The sequence below is a fragment of the Arachis ipaensis genome, chromosome B1 (assembly GCF_059453495.1).
Source record: "Arachis ipaensis isolate K30076 ecotype BB chromosome B1, ASM5945349v1, whole genome shotgun sequence".
In the NCBI taxonomy this organism is placed as follows: domain Eukaryota; kingdom Viridiplantae; phylum Streptophyta; class Magnoliopsida; order Fabales; family Fabaceae; genus Arachis; species Arachis ipaensis.
The window spans coordinates 118,117,774-118,129,027 of NC_142436.1; positions in this window are offsets into that span (position 1 = coordinate 118,117,774).

The window sequence follows — 11,254 nt, forward strand, 5'->3', positions numbered from 1 at the left end:
ACTTGACTAACAAGAAACTAAAAGATATGATTTTAAAATTTAAAGATTGAACCTTTCTTAATAGGCAAGTAACAAACTTTAAAATTTTTGAATCAATCACATTAATTGTTAGTAAAGATTTTGAAATTATGAAATGAAATTAAGAAAAAGATTTTTAAAAAAATCATTTTTAAAATTTTCAAAAATCATAAAAGACAAATGAAAAAGATTTGATTTTTGAAAAAGTTTTGAAAAGATAGGATTTTTAAATTGAAAATTTGATTTGACTCATAAGAAACAACTAGATTTTAAAAATTTTTGACTAAGTCAAACTAAATTTTCGAAAATTATGAGTGAAATAAGGGAAAGATATTTTTTTTATTTTTGAAATTTTAATGAAGAAAGAGAAAAACAACAAAAAGACTCCAAACATGAAAATTATGAATCAAAACACACAATGCATGCAAGAACACTTTGAATGTCAAGATGAACACTAAGAACACTTTGAATGTCAAGATGAACACCAAGAACTTTATTTTTGAAAATTTTTAAGAAAAGAAAAACATGCAAGACACCAAACTTAGAAATTTTCAATGTTTAGACACTAACAAATTGAAAATGCATATGAAAAACAAAAAAAGACACAACATGAAAAACTAAAGATCAAACAAAGACAATCATCAAGAACAACTTGAAGATTATGAAGAACATCATGCATGAGTTTTCGAAAATTTTCAGGAAATTAAAAGGATGCAATTTACACCAAACTTAAAAATTGACACTAGACTCAAACAAGAAACATAAAATATTTTTTGTTTTTATGATTTTATTAAATTTTTTTGGTATTTTTTGAAAATTATTTTGAAAAAGAAAATAAGGATTTCAAAATTTTTAATGAGAATTCCAAAAATCATGCAATGTTAGCCTAAAACTCCGGTCCAGGAATTAGACATGGCTTACTAGCCAGCCAAACTTTCAGTGAAAGCTCCGGTCTAAAACACTAGACATGGCCAATGGCCATCCAAGCTTCAGCAAAACATTACATACAACAGCTAAATTGCTGAGAAAGACAAAGAAGCTCTTCTAAGGATAGTTGAAACCTCGGTCCAAAAGATTAGACATGGCTTAACAGCCAGCCAGGATTCAACATATCTCATGAAACTCTACAATTCCTTCTTAAAATTCTGAAGAACATAGAATAATTTTTTTTTTTGAAAATTTTTCGAAAATAAAAAGAATAAAAAAAAAACTTAAAATTAAAATAAAATTACCTAATCTGAGCAACAAGATGAACCGTCAGTTGTCCAAACTCGAACAATCCCCGGCAACGGTGCCAAAAACTTGGTGCACGAAATCGTGATTGTTCATTCCCAGCAATGGCGCCAAAAACTCAGTACGCACGTTCATAATCTCAAATTCTTTTTCACAATTCCGATACAACTAACCAGCAGTGCATTGGGTCGTCCAAGTAATAAACCTTACGTGAGTAAGGGTCGATCCCACGGAGATTGTCGACTTGAAGCAAGCTATGGTCATCTTGTAAATCTCAGTCAGGCAGATTCAAATGGTTATGGGATTTGATAATTAAAATATAATTAAAACATAAAATAAGATAGAGATACTTATGTAATTCATTGGTGAGAATTTTAGATAAGCGTATGGAGATGCTTTACTCCTTCTGAATCTCTACTTTCCTACTGCCTTCATTCAATCATTCATACTCCTTTCCATGGCAAGTTGTATGTTGGGCATCACCGTTGTCAATGGCTACTTCCCGTCCTCTCAGTGAAAATGGTCCCAATGCGCTATCACCGCACGGCTAATCATCTGTCAGTTCTCGATCATGTTGGAATAGAATCCATTGATTTTTTGTGTCCGTCACTACGCCCAACACTCGCGAGTTTGAAGCTCGTCACAGTCATCCCTTTCCAGATCCTACTCGGAATACCACAGACAAGGTTTAGACTTTCTGGATCTCAAGAATGGCCACTAATAATTCTAGCTTATACCACGAAGACTCCGATCTTTCGGAATGGAGGCTAAGAGATAAACACTCAATCCAAGGTAGAACGGAAGTGGTTGTCAGGCACGCGTTCATAGGTTGAGAATAGTGATGAGTGTCACGGATCATCATATTCATCATGTTGAAGTGCAAGCAAATATCTTATAGTAGGAATAATCTTGAATTGAATAAGAAAACAATAGTACTTTGCATTAATTCATGAGGAACAGCAGAGCTCCACACCTTAATCTATGGTGTGTAGAAACTCTACCGTTGAAAATACATAAGTGATGAAGGTCCAAGCATGACCGAATGGTCAGCCCCCTAAACGTGATCTCTGAACGTAAAATTATTCAAAGACTAACCAGAGATATAAAATAAATCACTAAAAGTAGTTTTTATACTAAACTAGTTGCTAGGGTTACATAAGATAAGTAAATGATGTAGAAATCCACTTCCGGGCCCACTTGATGTGTGCTTGGGCTGAGTATTGAGCTTTCATGTGTAGAGACTCTTTTTGGAGTTAAACGCCAGGTTGTAGCCTGTTTCTGTCGTTTAACTCTGATTTGCAACCTGTTTCTGGCGTTTAACTCCAGAATAGGGCAAGAAGTTGGCATTTGAACGCCAGTTTGCGTCATCAAAACTCGGGTAAAGTATGGACTATTATATATTGGTGGAAAGCCCTGGATGTATACTTTTCAATGCAATTGAGAGCGCACCAATTGGATTTCTGTAGCTCCAGAAAATCTATTTCGAGTGCAGGGAGATCAGAATCCAACAGTATCTGCAGTCCTTCTTCAACCTCTGAATCAGATTTTTGCTCAAGTCCCTCAATTTCAGCCAGAAAATACCTGAAATCACAGAAAAACACACAAACTCATAGTAAAGTCCAAAAATATGATTTTTTATTTAAAAACTAATAAAAATATACTAAAAAGTAACTAAATTATACTAAAAACTACTTAAAAACAATGTCAAAAAATGTATAAATTATCCGCTCATCAGCGATCTGCAAAAATAACAGAATACACTGGGGCAATTTCGGGCCGTGTTTTAACCCAGTTTTTGGCCCAGAAATATAGATTAAAGTGAGGGAACATGAAGAGACTCAACACGCTTCGACACACACCCATAGGCATCCACACACATTGAAATACATTGATATTAGGATTACTTTTAGTTTTAGATCTGAATCTAGATTCGCTTTACATTGATAGTTTATGCTTTGGATTTTGGATGTTGAAGAATCATCACCTCCGTCGAAGTTACTACTTTAGTTTGTTTCCTTATTCCTTTACTCTTTTCAGTTGATCATTGACCCTATTTAAGTAAGTATGTTATATTTTGGATTTATTAATACATAGAATTGCCTTTACTTTTAATTAATTTTAAATATCTATTTTATTTTATTTTATTCAATTATGTCTTCTTATATTTCTATGAATATTAATTCCATGTCAATGGAGTAGATTTTCTACTTGACATGGGGGTTGATTAAGAGGAGACACTTGAGTTGGAATGCTCAAGTGCTTAGTTAAATTGGACATTGTTGGCTAATTCTGTATCTACTAATGCTAGACCTTCCCAAGGGAAAGGACTAGGAATTGCGGATAAGAGTCAGTTCAATCACTTGACTTGCCTTTATTTAATAAGGGTTAACAAAGTGAAAACAACAACCTCTTTATATTACACTTAAGAAGATTCCAATAAGGATAGAACTTCCAATTAATCAATTCCCCAGTCAAGGCTTTTTATATTAATAATCATTCTTAGTTTTATTACTTTAATTTACAATTATTTTAATTATTCATTATTCAACCCAAACCTTCTAGAAAATTTCTGATTATTAAATTAGCACTCCTTCCTACAACTCGTTGGGAGACGACCTGGGACTCATACTCCCAGTATTTTTAATTCTAATTTTTGTGACAACCCTTTTTAAATTGAGAAGGTGGGTCTTAGTTGGTTGAGAACTGAACTTGCAACGCATTTCATTTATTAATTTCTTAACTGGTCAATTTTCGCAACCATCAAATAGCAATGTGCCAATAAAATGGTCGGGTACATGTGAAACTTTTTCCATAACTGGTCAATTTTCGCAACCATCAAATAGCAATGTACCAATAAAATGGAATGGTCGGGTACATGTGAAACTGTGTGTGTGATTCTATGTTCCAAGTTTCAACTTAGATGAAAAGCTGACAAAATTTCTTTTGAGATTTCTGGACAAAGAAGCTAATAATATGACCACCTATTTCAATTTATAAGTAAACTAGGAGCAGATAGCGATAACGATGTTACCTAAATTATTTTTTTATCAATAATAGACATAGGCTTATTTGTTATAATTTTTTTTAGTGGGAGTACATAAGGAGTACATAGTATATAAAGTGTAATAACTTAACAGATATTTTTAAGGGAATTTTTCATTCTATTCAACAATGCAAGCTTCATTGGCAGCAACTACGACTACTACTCATCCCACAACACCTTCACATAATGAGCACAACAACATTTGACATTTTAGATTAGGACCGTTTCAAGGTTTACGGAAAGAGAAAACTAATAATATGACCACCTATTTCAATTTATAAGTAAACTAGGATCACATGGCGATGTTACTTAGATTATTTTTTTATCAATAGTAGACATAGACTTATTTGTTATAATTTTTTTTAGTGAAAGTACATAAAGAGTACATAGTATATAAAGTGTAATAACTACTACTCATCCCACAACATGATTAGAGGCATCACACATAATCTCAAATGATTGTGTCCAATCAGATCCTCTTACAATGGGTGTTGTAGCGGGATTCCCTCAATTTTTTAAAGGCCTCTTTCTTTTTTATGATACACATTGCACACAACTTTAGCTATTTCCTCTTCAGCAATCCATATAACTTCCTTTGCTCTCCATCAGCCCTGTGTACTTATCGTTCTACATTCATATTACTCAATTCTCTTTCTCTAGCTAATTGCATTGGAATGGTAAATATATATCCATCTATATGATTCAAGACATATATTATTATATAGAGAACTTTTATATATTTATTTCTTGTTACTTCTTTCATTCTATCAAATAAAAAGGAATTGATACAGCCCACTTCAATGTGTTTGTTGAGTTATTACGCTTTATGTACTATGTACTCCCACTAAAAAAAATTATAACAAATAAGTCTATATCTACTATTGATAAAAAAAATAATCTAAGTAACAGACAACATGCCGCCACCACATGCATGTGCCTTTGTTAAACTCAAACTTGTATTATTGTTGCTTTTTGTTGGAAAAACCCAGCAAAAGTTCAAAACAAGAACCTGTCTAACAGCGGAAGCACCAAAAATAATTTTTTCACAATTTGTTTGATTAAATAGGCAATACCAAAGATACTCCAAACAATAAATATAATGGTAGAAATTAAATAATCAGATACCAGAATTTTAATGTGGAAAAACTCCCCAAAAAAAGGACAAAAAACCTCGGGACCTAGTCTAGTAAAATCTTCCACTATCAGAATAATGGGTACACAAACAGTCTTCCTAGTAGCACTAGGGCATCTCAGCAATCAACAAAATACATCATCAAAACTGATGGAATCAACATAAACCCTCCACAAAGTGGGTATCTCAAATCAGCCAAAAGAAAAGATAATACAACAAGCAAGTTATATCCTAATGTTCATCTCTACACCAGGAATAACATACTAAAATTTCATAAGAAATGGAACAAGTTTACCAGTTCAATCAAATCAAAGTTGGCTTGCCCTTTTCCCCCAAATTTTCTCTTCTCCCTTGACGCTGTTTTTCTTTTCATTTAAAGAATGAAACTTCGTGCTTCCTCTCTCTCTATCTCGTGGCTGTTAGCCACTTCTTTCTTTCTTTATTTTTTCTTTTTTTTTATTTAAGTTGTGTGGGCCTCACTTGAGATTGGGGACCCACCAACACTTTTATATCCCACGAGAGACCCGCGATGGAAAGCAGGCGCTGACCGAATTGGTTGCTGCCGGCAACTAAAGAGGCGCGCACGAGAGGGTGAGGGGTGCAGTTGCGGTCGGAGCTGATGGGGTTCAGGTGTACTCAGCGCCGCTGCGATAGGATGCTCAAAGGTGGTCGTGCCAGGGTTGGGTGGGAGGTTGCTATCGGTACGAGGAAAAGGAATTGGGGAAAAGCTTATTTGAATTATGGATTGGATGGTTGTTCTCATAATAAGTCTGAATGAGGTTTTCAAAATTAGGATAAAATGTGGGTTGGTTTTCATTATTACCTTATATTGGCCTAAATAACCAATTCATTAAACACATTATAAAAATTTCTCATTGTCTTCCTAGCGGAGTTCAACCTACAAGCATAAAGTCTAATTTAATAATTAAATAAATAAAATAAAAATGTATCAAATTAAATTAAATATTCTAAAAATATAAATTAATAACTTTTAAATAGTATTTAAATTTTTCGTATCACGAATATTCAAAACACGTACTATCTCTTTTTTGAAATGATAGGCTTTGAATAAATTATAAAAAAAATTGCATAGGTGTACTCATGAATTATGCAGTGAATTATAGTTTATATTAATACTTTTATGAAAAAAAAAACAAGATTAACATAGGAGTAGTTTTACATGTGAAATAACAATAAGTGTAATTTAAATATTATGATTTTCGTTCTTTAAATACTAAGATGACCATGGCTAAGATAGTTAAATTTTATATGTTTATGAACCTTCAACATAATTAAAATAGTTAAATTTTTATGAGTTTTGTGTGTACTAAAATAGCTAAATCAAAAATGATACTTCATTAAAATGATCATAATTTTTTTGTATCATAAAAATAACAAATTATTTCTAATAAATAAAAAAATATTTTTATTTTAAATTCTAAAATAATTTAATATCTCAATAATTTTTTTTTATAAAAAATGAGGATTAATTTGTTAACTTATTTTATAAGATATTAATTTGTTATTTTTATTTAAATAAAAATTCTTTATTTTCAATTTGCATTAAAAAAAGGTTTACCATATTATTTGTTAATTTCACAACGCAGGCAATATAATTAAGAAAGAAATAAATATTCACAGATAGAGAATGTGAACGAATGAAAAAAAAAGAATCATCTATTTATGTAGAATTATGATAAAAAATATTTTAATCATAAATATTAATAAAAAATAATTTTATTTGTATTCAAATAAAATATCAAAAAATTTTATATCTAAAAAACTGCTAAATTTGAATTATGTGTTTCATTTAAATTCAAGAAAATTGTGCTTTAAAAAACCTATAAATTTAAACTATGAATTTTGATTTTTTAAAAAATAACCTAATATATAATCCTCAAAGGTAGCACATGAGCTTAAATTTTAGAAATTTTAGTACTTGAGGTAAGACTCCAAATTTTTTATAATTGAAATAATTAGTTATTTATGAGTCATTATATTTATTGAGATTTTGTTTTCAAGAAAATTATTTTTTACTAAAAATAATTAAATAAAATTTTATAATTATTAAAATTTAATTTAATTATGACTTTTTTTATTAGTTTAAATTATTTATTAAAAATTATTTTGATAAACAAAACATTAAATTCTTTATTGTTGTTATTATTATCATTATTATTATTATTATTATTATTATTATTATAATGAAAGGTTCTAGCCTTCAAAGGTACGAAAGAAAAGAAAAATGGAATTTGGTTTACTATTCATGTATGTATACATATATAATGGGAACCACTCAAATTAAGTTATCAAAAATAACTTTTTTTAAAGACACCTTATATCTACCAATTATTTATAGACACATAATATAGTAATTAGATTTGATTTAATATAATCAATTTTTACCAAAATCAACTATCTGGGGTGGTTTATATAAACCGGTCCGGATAATTCTTAATTTTTTTTAATTTGAAAACCCTATCCCCTTCCTCTTTTGTCCCTCTCTCACAATCTCATTAAGCTCGAGCTCGCTCATCTTTGGAATTTGGCTCATTAGCTCTAGCACTCAAGCTCTCTCCCGCTCTCGTCTCTGGCCTCTTTCACTGTCTCCGGTCTCGCACTTAAGCTCTTCAACGCTCTCTGGGTCGTAAGTCACCACCGTCTTGAACTCAATCGCATTCGTCGTCGCCGGCGACAAAAGCAGCAGATCCCAGGACTGGTCGTTGTCGTCACTCCCTATCTCATCACCAGGAAATGATGAGTTATGCTTATATTGTGCTTCATGCAGGATTGTAATTCTTAAATCTCCAGCCGAATGAGAGAATGGACCCTTGAACGGACTTAAGCAAAATTCAGCTCCGTTCCTTATTCACACAGATCAGTAAATGCGTGCGAGCGAACAAATTCTATGATCGAATATTTCCTATTGTATATATTTCATCACTGAAAAAAAAGTCGGTATCGCAATCCCTCGGAGGTCCTTCACGGTGCGGTCGAGTGCTCAGTCCATCATTCGACAAGATCATAAAGAACGCGGTGTGGCGCAAGCATTTTCACCTTGTCGCAGCCTGCAAATAAACCCTTGACAAGCTCGAATCAATGTCTGAGTCCGAATCCGAATTGACACCTCAGGCACCAACCAATCCCAATCTCCTCTTTCAGGCCTCCCCTCCACAGATGTCGAACATGTTCTTCAGCCCTCATTGTTGCGCTTGACTCCGCCTATCCCAAGGTTGTGGACTCTGCTCTTGAATGCACCTTTAAGCTGTTCTCTCTGCCTCCTCCACGGTGAGATTGATAATTCAGCTGCTTCACAGTCCGGCGTGGTCTTCAACATGAATACATTATTGATGCCATCTACAAGTCCGGTGGCCTTGGTGAGGAAGCCATTGAAATTGGGGTGCTCAGAGTCTTGCTTTCGGCCGTTCGATCCCCTTGCACTTTGATTCGGGCCGGTTGCCTGATTCAGATTGTGAAAACTTGCTATAAGCCTATAACGTGTACTTCGAGGGTGTCAACGGCACCAATCAGATCTGTGCTAAGTCAGTTCTTGTCTAGATCATCCGGTCTGGTTTATATAAACCAGTTTGAGTTGTTGATTTTGGTAAAAATTGATTATATTAAATCAAATCTAATTGTTATGTGTCTATAGATAATTGATAGATATAAGGTGTCTTTAAAAAAAGTTGTTTTTGATAACTTGATGTGAGTGGTTCCTATATATGATATCACGACACATGTTTCATTTTTCTTATTAACAATGACACCTTAGGAAGGCTTCCTTCTTGCCTCACTTCATGACCGAATTGAAGTTCAAAGAAAAGAAAGAAACAGTGACCGAGAGAGAGAGAGAGACAACCGTGACTTTCGTTAATTTTCCGGACTCGATTTTTTGTGATCCGTAACTCTAATAAAAAATCTAATCCTGTAAAAGTGTTTGTATCTCCCTCCTCTACACGTTGGCGTTACTTTTGTCCGGTAGAAGTTGACGGTGATGTAGCTCCTCTTTCCCTTGAGTTCGGCCAATTGGAGTTCTAGGAGGCACAGACGATTTCTGACATTTTCTTCTTCAGCAGCTCGGTCAGAAAGCTTCTCTGGAGCTTCCATTGTTTTAATTTTGTACAGAAGTAGGGGATTTTATTTTAAAATTAATCGTTTTAATTTATAAATGCCATTAAAATTTAGTGAATAAGTACAAATAATTTATAAATGTCTCGTGACTAGTTTTGTTGTTGTGAGTGGTTAATTGATGAAATTGAATTGCGAGTGGTTGAATTGAGGCTGTGACTGATGTTGGTTTTCTGATTTTGATGGAATTGTTTAAAGTTCTGATTTATGAGATTATGCTGAATTGGTTGGTTATGGCTGAAAATTCTGATTATTGAGTTAGAAAGTCAGTTTGATTGAATACTATGTAAAATGATTTTCTTTTCTTGATCTGGGGTTACTTTGATATTGAAAATAAATCCACATTTGAAAGGATTTGAGATAGTGGGAATGATTTTTATTGATTTATCAAAAATGATTCTGTTAGTCTTTTGAAAGAGGTTTAAATTTGAAATGGTTTTGAAGTTAGTTTGGAAAAATTATGGTTAAGTAAGAATTGATTTTTGTATGAAAGAAGAACTTCTTGTAAATAAAGTAGTTTCGGAAGTTTGGAAAAGGTTATAAAGAGTGATGTTGGTTTTAAATAAAAAATGATGAGTTCGGTTTATTAAGAAAAAAAAATCTCTGCCACGGGAGAGCAGAGAACAAAGATCAAAAGAATGTATTAATTAAAGAGATTGTCTGCCACAGGAGAGCATATGTGACATTGTTTGAGCCTTAGTGCCAAATGTAAAGTGGGGACGCCCACACACTAAGAACTGTTTTTCAGATGTACGCTTATTGATTTGGAAAGTCACACTGTATGCGGCCTAGCCGTACGACTTAAAGTCACACTGTTTGTGGCCTAGTTGTATGACTTATAAGCACACTGTATGCATCTGGAAAGCCATATCTGGGACTTGTGTCCGGGTAATGTCGGGAGCAGGTAGGCAACCGACACATGAGCTCATGGCCTGTACTAGGGATAGACATGCATCATGTTGTTTGCACATTTGTATTTGGTGGTGTTTGCTTATATTACTTCTCTGTGATTGTGCTATTTGACTTGTTTGTATGTTGGTTTGGACCTATTACTTGTGCTATTAGTTTGCGAATGTATTGAGGTGTTTAAGAATCGATGTTGTGATTGTTGAGGATTAATTATGTGACTGAGAGATGGGTAATGTGACCAGTTTTATATTTAAAATTTGATTTGAGTTTATAGATTTCAAAAGAGGTAATTTGTTAGCTAAAGTAAAACCAAAAGTATTTTCAAAAAGGTTTGATAGAAATATAGTTTTTTTAGTAAAGTTAATTATTTGTATTTTATTTCACTACTTTTACAGCATTTTCATTCCCTATTGAAAACGTGTGGTTTGTTCTCACCCCAAAGTCTCCCCTTTTCAGTGACACAGGTTCGAAGACTCAGTTTGAAACTGCGGGCAATTATTAGTCTTATTTGAGTTAAGTTTATGCGTTGAGCTGCTTTCATAGAATTCCCTCGCCTTTGTTATTAAGCTTTTATTTTATACAGAGTTAACTACCATTTGTACCCATGAAGGTTGAAAATGCTGACATATCTACCCATAAAAGAAGAAAATTACTATTTGTACCCATGAAATATGGATTCCGCACAACAAAATTATCCAAACACTAACAAATCACCTAAAATTCCTAAATTACCCTTATCTTCACCACCACTTTTCTAATCTCAAATCCCACCACTACTCAAACTCTTCTTC